The 13,837-nt window shown below is 27.2% G+C and overlaps 1 protein-coding gene across 1 annotated transcript in view; it reads right to left on the minus strand.

Annotated features, from left to right (window-relative positions):
* Positions 1-13,837, minus strand: part of LOC123297244 (tachykinins) — a 163,510-nt gene that overhangs the window by 118,874 nt on the left and 30,799 nt on the right. Inside the window, exon 2 of the mRNA XM_044878831.1 lies at positions 8,685-8,743. The gene's annotated coding sequence lies outside the window, so the exon portion shown is untranslated. The remainder of the gene's footprint in view (positions 1-8,684; positions 8,744-13,837) is intronic.

Genomic DNA, 13,837 nt, shown 5'->3' on the forward strand with positions numbered 1-13,837 from the left:
TATCCGTGCAAATTTTTATGAAAAAAGTCATTAAAAATCGATATAAAATATATTGGCTCTTATGGAGGAATCTCAAAAAACGACATATTTTGGAGATAATTTTCATTTGGAATGAATGAAAACAAATTTTAAAAAAAACTTTTTAATAGAAAATAAACATATTAGCAATGAATAAGAAAAGAAAAAAACTAAGTGTCACCGTCCATATAAGGGATGTAAGAGCAGGGTAGATTAAGGGTTGAAATTATTTTTATCTTATTTTCCACTTTGATGATGATTTTTGTTATAACTTCATGAATGTAGACGAAAAACTTTTCAGAACAGAACTTTTCGTCTTATATCGTCAAGTAATAACATAAATTTATCATCAAAATTGCAAATATCTATTTTTAAATTTGTGCCCCCACTACCATACTCATACATCCTTAAAAACTTATGTTTTTAAAATTTTAAAATTTCCACGTTTTTGAAATAGAGGCCGCAGAAGATGGCCCGCCCAGCGTAACATACTTCAGTGGGTCAATATTCATAAATATAAGGTATTCAATAATTATTTAGGTAGTATTTAATGAATAAGTAATTAAAAAACCGCATAATTAACGATATACCAATGTCTATTATACGGTTTTTTTTACTTAATTATTCATTAAATGCTGCTTAAATAATTATTAAATACTGTATATTTATAAATATTGACCCAGCACTGAAGTACGTTAGGCTGAAAGCTCCATTTTCTGCGCCCTCTATTTCAAAAACGGTTCAACAGTTCAGTTTTACGCAAAATTTTGTAGATAATTTTATTCTTTACAACTTTTATACAAATTATAAATACGATTAAAGGCAAAGGAAACGAGATATTTAAAAAAGCTCGTTTTTGCGACCTTTAACCTTGAAGATCTAGTCACACATGTGACCATAAGTGACTTTTGAGACAACATTTGTACTATCAAAACAAAAGTTTTTACAAAAATTCATCTTATTCCGTTAGATTCGAACGTGATAACCTAAGATGATTAGAGTAATATGTATTCGAAATAGACGGATTACTTTGAAAATTTGTTGACAAGATTTACACACATTAAATGAAAATTAAATGTTCGGTAGTAACGGTAATTTAAGAGTAATTTTAGTAAATATAAACACAACATAACATAAATAACCACGAAATATAATATATTGTTTATGTATATCTCTGATACATACCTGGGCAAGCTACCATATCATAGATAGATATATATAAAACCTTCCCTATTAAATCTGACTAATTAATAATTTGAAAATTTAATTACTTGGTGTAGTAACCATATAATTTACATATAGGTAACACATACATACAATAGATCATCACCATATTATATCTAAACTTCATTATCTTATATATTATAACTCTAGCAAGTTTTTTTCTGTCCCACCTTTATCTTCCTTATTACTTTATCAAATTCCATTATTCTCCCCTCATTTTCAAGCTTATTATGTCTAAGTTTGGCGTAAAATATACTTACTGTCTAAAAATGTACTGCTTAGGAAAAAAAACGCTAGACAAATATTTTGAACGAAAGAATATTCATAAATTTAAATAATAAGTTTATTACGCAAACATGTTAGTTTTTACAGATGCTCCTGATACTCTGATCGAGCCACGGGTAACGGTAACCACGGATGTTGATTATATTAATTTGTGATTGTAGATTGATAGATACTTACAGAAATTTTGTGTCGATTGAACTGCGTATGGACTTCAGAATTTTTACTTTTTCCAGGGATAATTTTTATAGATTAAAGATATTTTGATACCGAAGAGAAAATGAAAATAATCCAAAAAACTTTTAGTTTTTTTTTATGTTTGTTACCTCAGAACTTTTGACTGGGTGAACCGATTTTGATGATTCTTTATCTGTTTGAAAGCTGATGCTTCCCGTTTGGTCTCATTTCATTTTGGTACAGTTTTGACAACGGCATCCATAAGAAAACCATAAAAGTCTTAAATTTGCATTAAGTATGCACGACAAGAGGACGAATAACTCAATATCACTTCGATAATTCTTTTTTTAATGACAAGTTAGTGAGTGTACTTCAGATTCACTAAAAATCACAAAATATAAAAAACTTTTTACAAAAAGAAAGCCGACTTCAAAGGAAAACTTCCAAAATATATTAAAATGCACTAAAAAGTAAAAAAATAACGATAATATAATGTAGTTAAAATTATTGTTATTTTTGGAGTCGGTGTCAGCCAAGGAAACAACTCTGACAGAACAGTTTTCTACATTAGCTTGGCTGACACCGACTACAAAAATAACAATAATTTTAACTACATTATATTATCGTTATTTTTTCACTTTTTAGTGCATTTTAATATATTTTGGAAAACTTTTCCTTTTGAAGTCGGTTTTCTTTTTGTTAAAAGTTTTTTTTATTATATAAAATATTTTTTCAACCTGTTCGCCTTATTCTAATTTAAACAATTAAGTTGTCGTTTTAAGCCACGGGTACCGGTATCACAGGAGCGGAATTCCTCACGGGTCGAACTAGTTTTAATGAATACTTCATAATTTATTTATATCATTTTAAATAGGATGTTATTACTGTTTATAAAATCATTAATAGAAGGATTATAAACAAATGTATTTTACCTTCCCGATTAAAAAAAATTAATTGAGTTTCATTCAATTTTTCTTTAAATTTTATAAAACATTTCTTAAAGGGCCCATATTTATATAAAATTGATATAAAAGTATTGATTATTAAAAAATTATTTTGTGGATAAATGAAAGAGAAATTTTTTCGTATCTCGTTAATGCTGCATCGGTTCCAAAACTGCAAAGGAACTTTTCTATCTGAAGTTATCTATGGCAACCTGTAAAATGATGTTTTCTAATATTTTCGTATTATTAACAGATATCAAGTGGAGAGCAGCTGAAAAATTATAAGTACAAAACTCCTGTTTTAGAAAATTTTCAAATGCTATAGATGTAGCTGAAGAAATTAAATATTTACCATCTATTTCTGATATCACAGGAGTAAAATGATAACTAAAGATCCAAAATTTTATCGCATTTGTTGACTTTGAAATATTTAGCAGATCTAAACCAGGGAAAAGGGAAAAACTTATTTAAAATAAAGTATCGACCATCGATATCTATATTTCAATATCGAACTTCCTCTAGTCATCACAAGATCCTTATGAAAGAAAAAATTAAAAGTTTAACGGAACATTTAAGACAAAATAAGAAATGCAATAAATGGAGGAAGCGCATATAAATGATGTATTATATTGCCTTACTTATATACTTATGTATTTATTTGCGCTCCCACCATATTTATCTAGAAACAATTGTGAACAGGTATTTTATTATTATTTAGGAATTATTCATTATTATTAAGGTATTGTTACTTGGTATTTAGGTAAGTTTAGTTTTGAGCTGTAGATCAATTAAGATTAATAATCGCTGATGAATAGTTACAATTAAATAAAATTTAAGTGAAACGAAGTTCACCGAGTCATCTACTTTGATGATAAATATTCCATTTGATAACAAACAATCTAGAAAATTCATTTAGTTGAATTCATTGACTAGTTGGATACCCGCTCGCTTCGCTGAGCTTAAAAGTAAAGACCCACCGCGTTATAACTTCCACTCAACATAGTTATATATCTTGATTCATTGAGTTTATCAGAATAGGTGGCCATGAATTGTATATTGCACACAATTTTACAGAAATCTTTCATTTATGGTTCGAAATAACACTCATTTTTTTAATGTCTCTAAATTATAGCTCATGCGTTTGTCTCATGAATGAGCTATTTTATTGTACAGTTTCGTTCAAATCCATTTGCTTTTTGCGTGAAAGCGTAGCAAACACCCAAACAAACAAGCATCCTTACTTTCACATTTATAATATATAGGGATATATATTATTCATGTAATTTTTCTCGTTGAATCGTTGTCTAGACTCCACTTTCAAATTTTGCATATATAGAAGAAAACCCAACTTTGTAAAATAGTTTTTCACAATCAAACTGATCTAAATTTAGGCCTTATAACTTTGAAATTTCATTTCAGTAGCCCAAAAAGCTTGTATAACAAAATTAAAATCGATATTTAAACCAGAATTTAAGTTGTAACAAACAAATATACAAGAGTAGGCAGACATAACCCCAAGAACGATGAATTGAATTAATCTCATGAATTGAATTATAAGCATCTCTTATGACAAATATTTTTATCTTTTCTTCTGAAATATTTGAATAAACTTATGTGTTTTTACCATTTTGTTTATGTGTGTGTGTGTGTTCTTTTCTTTTTTTTTTCTATACACACAAGGATATAAAAAATATATTTTCCATTAAATGATCGAACATAAAAAAGTATTAAAATATTTATGAGTAAAAATTTAAACGAATATAATTTTTACAATTTTTGAATACACAATACACTTATATACGGAAGCCTGAATGTCTCACTGTCAATTTATGAAAAAGTGATTGAAGGGCCATTCTAAATCCACAATTTTAGACAATAGTGTCTCGAATTGTGCACTAATAATTTCGAAAATATATTAATTTGCATTTTCTTCTAAAAAATACTAAATTTAAAAAAACTTTTATAAAGTTTGCGTTTCAATAAAAATTTTCCAAATTTTTCTAAAAAGTTCGATACTTTTAAAGAAAGCTCTACAATGTCTTAGAAAAAAGTGGCGTATAGTACAAATTTTTGAATTTTCTTTAAATAAAAAATATTTCTGCATTTTTGGATCAGTTTTAGGCAAAAAATTACTCTTTTGATACTTTCTCTAGGCGCATAGTTTTCGAATTCTTGAAAAATTAAAATAATTTATTCAATTTTAAGAAAAATGTGTTTTTTCCATCTCTGAGGGAATTCGCTTAGCTAACGCAGTTATAATATATATAATCCGTTTATATCATCAATTATTACGCAGTGTAAATTAAAAAGTACAATATGTGAAAAAAAATTTCTCTCCATTTTCACGAACCTCAAACTTTGGAATTGGATAAAACCTCAATTTAGGTAATATCTAAGTGAAAATATGCATAAAATCACTCGAAGATTGTTATACTTCTTTAGTTGTCGAATATTCTACGTTGGTTATCGAACATTAAGAACCTATTCTTAATATAACATTCAGAAAAGTAAATTTCAAGAAACTTAATTTATTTTAGTGATTTGTTAACATAATATCTATAAAAAGACCATGGAAATTTATTTTACTACTTTAATTTTAATTTACTTTGATAAATCCCATATAATTACAACAATATCAGTGTTAAACATTATAAACAGATTATCGCCTACACATTTTAATTAAATTTCCCATTTATCTATTACATGCAAAAATAACAGATGCGCATTTATGAATATTTTGTTTAGAAAAAAATTAAAAAAAACAAAAACTCTTTAGTTAGAGTAGCAGGGCTCCAATACAAAAATCATATTACCCCCTCCTCTCATTAAACTGGTTTTATTATTATTAAATGCTTTATATTGAAACATAAAGTGTACAAATAAGACAGCAGGAAGAAGGAGAAAGAGTTGATACTACCAAAAGGCGCTTTCTTACCGTAACATATTAATGTTTAACAGAGGAAATTGATTAAACAAACACAAAAATATTTTGACATAAAAAGGAGAAAAGATAGCTGCGAAGTTGGCTACGAAAAGCCAATTTCTTTACATTGTCTAAGCCTGCAAACAATTCAACCCTTATTGTAATTTTGTTTCAATTCCTATTCAAATTTCCTTTACCGAGAACGGTAAAGGAGATTAAGGATATAAAGGAAAGGAGATAAAGGAGATTCATCCATTGGATTTTCCGTTTGAAACCTATGAATTAGAGGTAGGATTGCCCGATTATCTAAATAAATAAATGACTTCAAAAGTATTCATATTTAACATTTTTATGGTAAATCGGTAAAAAAAAAATTAATTTAAAATCTTAATAAATTATTGAAAACAGAAAAAAACCCATTGTGCCCGACAAATTAAGGATGTATGACCACGGAGACACAAATTAAAAAAATTATATATTTTCAGTTTTGATGTTGAATTGCTTTATAACTTGACAATATAAAACGAAAAGTAAGGCTAAAATTTTTCGCCATCTGAAGTAATTTTCAAAATATCGAAAATTGAAAATTTTGTTTAATTATTTAGTTTTCGATATTTCGAAAACCAATACAGATATTGAAAAATTGCATTCTTATTTTTCGTCTACATTCATAAAGTTATAACAAAATTCATCATCAAAGTTAAGGTAGGTACAAGTAATTTTAACCCTAAATCTAAATTGCTTTCGTGTTCGTACTACCTTAAGAAGTTCCCAGTATAGAAATTTAGCATGAAATTTCCCCTGAGCTTTAATGAAGGGCATAAGTCTATATTTTCAAATGAAATATAACTAAACATGTTTTCTTTGCTACTGATATTATTCATAGAATTTTTCAATTAACGTTCAATTTTCAGCCATCATGATGGAATGTGTGTATAAGAACAATATTAATTAACAATAACAGTATAATTGTATATAAATGGTTCCACTCACGCTTATGTTAACGCTGATCGAAGTTTGTTGTAGTAATTAATATTTTCACTTTAGGCACTACATGTTTACATATATATAATATATATAGTGTATTTTATTTATGTTTCGTAAATAAATTATTTTTTAAATAGCAGTAGATATTCACATTTTTATATAATGGAAACATAGCGATCAAATATGAACGGTTGGGGGATCAGTTGGTATTATTCCAGGACCTTATAACGGTATATAATTAAATCAAGGTATCAACTACCACAAATGCACTAAACAAAAACTAGGTTACAATAATGAACATTAAAATCAAATTAATCAGTTCGACCAAATACATCAACATGACATCGTCGTTCAATATACACTTCAAATATATACTTTATAAATGTTATTATATTTATATTTAAGGATGTATAAGCGCCAGGGCAATTTTGGATAAAAATTTTCAAACTGTTCACAGTTTGAAAATGTCTATATTAGACGAAACATGTCATGTTTTAAATTATTAAAATTTTAAAATAAAATAAAAGTGGACATGCAATACTAGCAAGAAAATTGGAAGTTTTAATTTTAAACGGCGAATTTTTAAACAGGATGAAATTATTTTCTCTTTAAAACTTCAACAAAATTTTTTTGTTTCACTGTGCCCCATTTTCCCCTATCCATTTCGAATCAAGAAGGAACCTTTCAAACTGGTTTTCATAATTTATAGCATAGAGAAGAAATCTTTATAGGGAGTTGTGACTCTTAAGCCTTGCCTTAAATTCCAGACGTCGGATAGTTTCGCCTGTCGCTTAAGTTTTGTTAAAAATTGCCAAAATTGCCCACTCAATTTTAGATTACATATTCGTTTGATTTTCTTTTTTAAATAATTAACTATTAATTTAAATTAATAATGTCTACTGAACTTTATCACCTTCTTTTTGGTGATATAATTCGGTAGATATTATGTCAATACTAATATACCTGAAGTACCTACACTTTAGTTCACTAATGCGTTTCTAATTTAATGTAAATCAAATATTATTGTTGACAAATTCACCTAACATCATAAATGGTTTTGGATTGAATTATTAACACTTAATTTGCTATTAGTAACAAGTGAAAATAAACAATTAGCTAATTGTTAAGAGTTAATTGTTGAAATACCATGTATAGGCAGTGTTGATGACGCAATCGTTTATTTTTTGACGTCACGTAAGTTAAGAAAGATATCCACTCATAAATGGCCACACACACATAACTGATATTTCCATATTAATACATACTATAAAATTTGCACCTAATTAGCGCATTAATTATCCCATTTTATTTTTTTAAGAACTAAAACATTCAAAGAAAATATATTTCTGTATAATAATATTATTTCAAAATCATATAAATACTTATTTCGAAAGTAAATATTTTTGCTGCGATCTATTTAGCTTTAGAAACAACTGCTTCAATTCTCGATGCAAATATTTATATTATAATCACCCTCCCCCTCATTTGATTCCTTTCATCCCACTATATTATAAGTTTTGTTAGTTTTATGGTTGTTTTATGTCGCATATTTATATTTAAGTTTTAATATTTTTATATAACTTGAATATTTTTGCTAAACTTTATATTAACGCTAGAGTATTAATTATATGGAAGTAAAAATAAAGTTTGGATATTTAAAAAATATTTGTATACTACGAAACATTTTAATCGAGTTAATCATTTTTCTTCTAAGGGATGAATTTTTGTTATATGCAGGGCGAAAAACATTCTTGAAATAGGAGTCAAATTTACTTTTTTACGATTTTATGCAATTTTGCTTCTTCATTTTTTTAAATAATCTCTAAGAAATTTTAAGAAGACTTGCAAAGTCCGAAATATGTGGAAATGATATTTCGATCGCCTATTGATTCCATTTCTTATATTTACTGGCTATTTTGGAAAAAAGAATTATATGCCCAATTTCATCGAAAAATGAAATTGGCTCATAAAATTGTAGAATTCCATCTTACTTTCAGAACTGTACCTAAAAGGGCATGATAAAAAAGCGTACCCTTATAAAATAAATAAATAAAAGTAATCACATATAATCCAATAATAATGCAATCACATAGTTAAAAATAATAATGAAATATGTTTTTTATGCTTACCTTACAGCAAACCAATAGAAGAGAAACGCTTGGTTCAGGTGACTAATTAACTATTATACCTAAAAAAAAACACAGAAAATTAGAAGAACAAAACCCAAGTGTTCTTAGATAGGTGTTTTAAAAAATAAAACAAAATGACGGATTTTTGGAGTGCAATAGTAATACGTTAATAAAAAAATAAAAAATAAAACAATAATTTATTTAAAATAATTATCAAAAGATATCGAGTATGGTATCAAAGTAAAGGAAATTAAAAGCGTATTTCAAAATCACTACATATTATAAAACAAAGTCGCTTTTTCTGTCCCTATGTCCCTATGTCCCTTTGTACGCTTAATTCTTTGAAACTACGCAACGGATTTTGATGCGGTTTTTATTATTAGATAGAGTGATTCAAGAGGAAGGTTTTTATGTATAATACGTATGTATAATAATTATGTATAATAATCTATATTATAGTAGAGGAAGGGGTTGAAATAGCGGTTGAAATGGATATGCTTCAAATAGTAAAAAAGTTGTGCATCGATTAAGCTCAAATATTGACACGATATACAACCAGCTTCAAAGATCTATTTTTTTTATCTACTTTTAACCTTCGGAGGGTAGAAAGGTGTAGCGAGAAAGTGGGAAGGAATTATCGAATATTTACAAATATACCTAAGTGGGGTATCAAATAAAAGAGCATGACGTGTACATTACAAAACTGTTATCCCACGCAAGGAAATGTGGAGGGAGGGGTACAAGTGATGATGTTGCCCAGCAAAGCGGGTAGTTCACAGCTAGTTATATATAAGTTATATGTTTAAATATAATTAGGAATAATAAATTGGTTTAAAAGTTTTAATAAAGTATAATAAGCGGTGTTTTTAGTGCCAGAACACTAAAAAGTGTGAAATAAAATAAATAACAATAATAAAAAGTTCGACTGCATTAAATAAAATCTGAAACGAAAGAAATTTTCATAGCGACTTTAAACGACGGAGCCTATTAAAATCTAAACAGACTCAAATATGCCCAATAATAGGCCCCGACTATTAAAATGGGTATGTAAACTTCTGAACTTGTTTCTGTCTTTTCTGATTTTATTTAACGCAGTCCAGTTTTTTAAATTATTTATTTTATTAAAAATTTAGTTATCAATTTTTAACATGTTCAAGAGCATTGGCTCAAAATTTTAAGTTAACGGTGTTTCTTTTCGTGTAACGCCTCAACAAACATTAAACCGGTCAATATTTTTGCTATACAAAATTTCCTTAATGCTAAAATTAATCATTAACATATTACTTATTGAATCCAATGAAATATAAGCAGCCTTTGGAGAATTGATGAAATATTATCGTATTAAGTAATAGGTCTACTACATCATATAAAAAGTATAAACACATGTACCATTTTTACCTAATATAAAAAAAGGACGAAGAAAACATAGAAACGCGAAACCATTGTATGATAATAATATAATAATATTTGTTGTATCCATCATACAACAAGAATGCCATTCTGACATACCATTCATTCTATTACTACTTCGTGTTTATAGGTAGATATACATGGGATATTGGTTATTAAAGCTACCTATATACGATTAGACTTTTACAAACCAAGTATGTGATATATTAAATTACCTCACTTGGATTCAGTACCTTGATTTGTTCCTGAATGATTTTTTACTAACGTTCTGGATCACACAGATCTAACACAACGAAATGTTATTAAATTTGAATAAAATAATCGGATGGTATGTTTTTTTTATAAAAATGTCTAATCAATGTGTGGCACCAAACTATTATACTTTTTGAATTTTCCATTTCTCACAATAATATTTTATATGTGGTTTCTGTTTTTTTTTGTACTACCATGGCTCAAGTTAGTTTATATTTAACGACCATGGCCCAATTTAGTTTAATTGACGTAGATTTTGTTATAATTTCATGATGTAGACGAAAAATAGGAATACAATTTTTCGATATCTACCTTGGTTTTCAAAATATCGAAGGAAATAATTAAACAAAATTTTCAATTTTCGATAATTTGAAACTAACTCCAGATATCGAAAAATATTATTTTTACTTTTCGTCTTATAGTGTCTAGTCAATCGTTGTGTGCGTAGTCATGGTAGGGACAATAAAATCGATGCCAGCGCTTCCAGTGAAAAATTTTGGCGTTAAAGGGGGCTGTTATTACTAATTTGTAGTTCTTAAATGTTAATGTTATAGAAATGTCAAATTAAAATTATTGTAAAACACGAATTAATTAAACTTACTGCATTAAAAATTGTGAAAATAAGAAATCAAATTGCACAAATATTATTTGTCAAATGTAAATTATCATAATTATTTATTTAAATTTGTGAGACAATAATATTAAATTTTCAATGTAAGTCTTAAATGCAATCCATACAATTATATATGTATCCATACAATTCTATAATTAAAGTAGTGTTTCGTTACCATGGAAACGAAACTCGCGCACGGAGCGAATAAGTCTATAACATAATTCACCATTAAAATTAAACATATATATTTTTTGTAATTGTGTCCCAACTCGCGCGCATATATGCTTAATTAGCCGAGCACAACGTTTTAACTTAAATTAAAATAGTTTTTTTTTCCCACCGACTAGTTTTGGAGAAATCTATAAAATCATATTATCCGTCTTAGTATAAGAACAATGTTAAATATGCCTACTTTTGAAATTCATGTATTATTTAAGTAATCAAGCAACTCCCCCTAAAATTTCAGAATTGATTTTTAAAAAAATCAACCCTTTTATCCAAAATTGCCCTGATACTCGATCATCTTTAAGAGAACATAAATTAACATTTTTGCTTATTTCTAACTGAACTTAAAATAGATATGTAGAAGACTTCGATCTATTCTAGTCAGTATAGAACTTCTATTATATATGTTTATAGATATCCACAACTTATACCTCTCCTTGCCATTTGATATAATATAGGTTCTTCAATACTTGTTTGTAATATAAAATATAAAGTAAATTGTTAAATGTGTGTACACACAATTTTGTGTTTGTAGAATTGTATCGAATTTGTCACAATACCCAAAGGGAGGATACATGTAATATGTTTATCTCATCTCTTGTGTTATGACTTCATTATGATAACGTTTTTCACTTCCATTCTATATCTGTATATTGTATATACATAGTAGGGTAAGATGTAGTACTATGAATACTATTACTTTTCTGGCGTTAACAATCCGTTCACACACATACTATCTTAAAAACAAATGTAATCTAGACAATACTAAAAATAAATAAACAATATCGTTTTATATTACGTAAACAAAGATAGGAAACAATATATGCAATAGAACATACGTGACAGTTCTAGACGATACGATAACAATGGATTGTATCTATATAAACAACAGCGTGCGATACGATCATATGATAATACGAGTACAATAAGACAGATTACAATAGTTCAGATTAGAAAACAGATTCTTCAAGTTAACTACAGAACGAGTGGAGTGAAGAACTCATCTATCATAATAACATTAAAATAAAAGTGTTGTGAATTGTATTATATTTGTATGTAGTCAAAAATCTTAACAATAAAAATTCGTATAATTATTTGAGTATAGACATTACACAAATTTGATTTCGTTAAGACCGCTACAATTTAAATCACTAAGTTTAAAGTATTCCCGGATAATATCACTCACTATGTATGTGATATTAATCCGAAGATAGCAAGTAGGTAAATACAGACAAAGTTTACTTACGGAAAGACAAGTAATCGAGAGGGTAAAATGTAGTACTATGAATACTATTACTTTTGTGGTGTTAACAATACTAATGAATTCATGTTTGCATTTGTTTTCAAGTAAAATATGAAAGATATTTTTTAATGTTTCAATAAAAAAGAAGAACGAGAGTAAATGTAGCGCTTACTACTTTATTTACAAGATATTTTTCTGAAAATTCAAGGTATTAATTTTAGAAGTCAAATACTTGTTTTATTATTTTAAGAATTTAATATATTTTATATTAATTCAATGTAATATTAGTTTAAAAAAGACCTACTTTTGATTTAATAGTCAACCTTAGAGGTGCGTCTCTTAATTTAATTTGATCAGGATATTTATTATGACATAACATAAAATTTCCTTGTACTTACTTTAGATTATCTCTATTATCTTTAACTTCTGATAACTTCCATTGCATAAATTATATTTTTAAACCAACATAATTACTTATTTAAATTTTATAGAAAATATTATTAAATTTTCAATGTAAACCGTATATACAAACCCTAGAATTTATATACCCATTGATATAATTATATTAACATAGCGTATCGTTACTATGGAAAACGCCACAAAGAAAACTCAAGCACAGTACGAATTGGGGAAACTATTTCTATTGTTTTTTTTTTAAAACAACACAATGATGTAAACTTTGATGCCTGGTACAACTTGGTACCCTATACACACAATAGAAAATTCGAAATATGATAGAAAAATGCTTCAACTACTATTACAACCATAATACTTGATTGCTATTACATAAAAGTTAAATGAAACAAGATATATTAGTACTAACAGTGTTAACTGATTAAATACTCTGTTGTATATCAATATACTAGTTAAAATCTTGCTGAAAAAATCATCGAAAAACTGAATAATATTACCTTTCATTTATACCTATTTTATTTGGATAAAATTACACATATTATTTTTTCAACCCTTGTCCTAAGACCGCAAGTATAGACAAAACGTTTATTTTCCATTTTTCTGGCAAGAAAACAAGAACGAGAGGTGTCGTGGGACGCCCGGTAGGAACTATGTTAATATCGTATCTTCGTACATTATAAATGTAGCGCTTACTTTTTTACTCAGATTTGCTTTGAGTTTTTTCCTGGTTTGAATGATTGATGTTCAATTTTGTAAGATCATTTTGTGCTTTTCTCTTCTGTCTATATTTTAAAAAATACGCTTATAGTCAATTTTCTATCCAAAAAAAAAAAAAATTGTTTGCATATCTGTGCATTAGTAATGCTGAAAATTTAAATTATTAATTATTAATTTAAGAAGTCAAATACTTGTTTTTTGTTTAAAGAATTTAATATTTATTATAGCTTATTATACTTCAAGTCAAATACTTGTTTTAAATATGTGCGTTCCATAATT

This window comes from Chrysoperla carnea, chromosome 4 (genome assembly GCF_905475395.1).
Source record: "Chrysoperla carnea chromosome 4, inChrCarn1.1, whole genome shotgun sequence".
NCBI classification, from domain to species: Eukaryota; Metazoa; Arthropoda; class Insecta; order Neuroptera; family Chrysopidae; genus Chrysoperla; species Chrysoperla carnea.